Raw genomic sequence first — 2,437 nt, 5'->3', positions numbered from 1 at the left:
AATAAATATGCAATGTTATAGCTAGTTCTTGTCTTTTTTATTTACATTTAATCACTGTACATCTAATTTGTATAGTGTATGAAACAGTTGTTCCAAGCATGAATAGAATGTATATTAGGCCATTCAAAGATATGACTATATGCATTATCATGACCTGATAACTTTTCATTTTTCTGTCTTTTAAATGTTCAGCTAGTTTATTTTTTCTTTGAGAGAGATTTTTCCTATAGGCCACATGTGCTCACTGGAGAGACAGACAGATCGAGACAGAGACAGAAAGGAAAAATCACCCCCAGGAAAGGATAGCCACGCTGCAATCCCTTCTCCTCCAGTCTCCTCTAGGGATCTTGGGCATGCACACACACGCTGGTGTGAGTTTTAAGTTGCTAGGTCCAGTGTCTATTAATATCTAATTATTACCTAAGCATGTCTGAAAAATTAATAATTACAATAATTATTAACATTATAAAATGCTCATTGACTCTTTTGTAAAGGGCCAAATAAAAAACATTTTAGGGGGCCAGCCAGTGGTATGGTGGTTAAGGGGGCTGAATCCCACATGACTGATTACATGGTTCAAGTGTCAGAACTGGTGACTAAAAAACATTCTGGGCTCATGTGCCCAAAATTCTGAGAGGAAAATGGAGGTAAAAGGATTGTAGTATGACCATCACCCCAGGGGGTACTTTCTCATCTCATCTCATCTCTCTCTCTCTCTCTCTTTTTTGCTCTCTCTCCAATGAGTACACATGCCCTATAGCAAATTAAATATAGCTAACCAGCTAGCTTTGCAGGTCACTCAATCTTTATCACAATTACTGAACCATGTCTTTGTAGCGTAAAAGCAAGCATGGATAATACATGCGTAAATGAGCACAACAATGTTTCAATAAAACTTTATTTACGGAAACATTGGTAGTATATCAACCCTTAATCGAAAGTTACTTTAAATCAAGTTTCTCAACCTCAACATTATTGAAAGTTGGTCATATAATTCTTTGCATGGGTAGATGTCTTGAGACCATAATCCACTAAACACCTATAGTACCCCACTCCTAAACCTTACAGTTTTGACAACTAAAGATGTCTCCAGGCATTGTCAAATGTCTCTTGGGAGGCAAAATAAATGTTAGTTGAAAACCAGTGATTTGATCTTCAAACTATTGTGTTTAGAGAGTGGAAGTAGGACAGAGGCATCACATCTGAATGACCTATGGACTTCCTGTAACTCTGTATTCTCTCTCTGCACATCCTTCAGTCTACCAGGTCTCCTACAAAATTCTGGAATACCAGCAGAGAGGAAGTCTATCTGATGATTCAGGGACATAGCCCCAGCTTCAACTGTTGGTTCTAACTTCAGTTGTATTTTACAAATACAAGGTTCATAGCCATAGTTTAACAATTCCATTGTCTAAACTAAGGCTCCGTGTTTGTAACTAAAACATTTGACTACTAAGTTTGGTATTGAATATAATCAATCATCTCTGCAAATCCAAGGAGTAGTTTAGGTAATTTTTCTGTTGATGAATATTTTATGTGGTCTGACGTTTTCAATTCACAATGTTAAAGTAATAACATTTGTGAAGGAGCACCTGTGAAATACCTCAAATTCTATCATCATTGATCCTCTGCAAAATTCAATTCAGTGTTCTTTGTAATTCTGCACCTTTAAAGACACAGAAAGAAGCAAATATATAGCTGTCAGAACTGTCCACTATATTGGGAGATCACAAAACACGGATGGTGAGAAATAATTCCCAAGGTTATACAGTAAGTTTACTGATGCAGAATCTTCTCATCTCAAAGGCAGCTGCTCATGTCGTTGGAAATACTTTCTGGAATAATTTCTATGCTCCTTTCACCTGAGAAGTGCAGAGAGCAAAACAAATGCTACAGTAGTCTCTGGCCCACTTTGATCTGAAGAGGGGAAAAAAGATGTTCATGTTTGCATTTTATTTTTGACAGGTAAGGAGAGAGTATTGAACAGTAACTTTGGAAGGTGATTTTGCCAGCGTCCCAAAGTCTGGCACCTAGAGCCAACTGCACCACTACTTTCTAAAGTAGGTTTAGGTTTTAACAACCCTTATATTTAGAGACATTTCTGTTTACAAAAACTAAAAGTTTTATGCCTCTTGCTTTAAAAAAATGTACTTTCGTAATAAATCTTTATATATTTGGTTGTAGAATTCAAGGCTCTTAATTCCCTAAGTAAATAAATTAGACATAATTTGATATTTGATCATAAGATTTACAGTTTTGTTCCCTACAGTTTCCCAGGTGAGTGCTCTATAATTGAACGTAAATGAATAGCTCCATTAATTCTGATCTCAGTGTAAAATGGGTTGTACAGGCAAAGGGGTGCAAGAGCAGACAGGAGAAACAAGCTGGAGCTAGAATCGCCCTTCCCTTAAAACCTCTGTCCCCTGCCTCCCAGCTG

This window comes from Tupaia chinensis, unplaced genomic scaffold, assembly GCF_000334495.1.
Source record: "Tupaia chinensis unplaced genomic scaffold, TupChi_1.0 Scaffold000061_1, whole genome shotgun sequence".
NCBI lineage: Eukaryota > Metazoa > Chordata > Mammalia > Scandentia > Tupaiidae > Tupaia > Tupaia belangeri.
Note: the sequence above shows the minus strand (reverse complement) of the source record.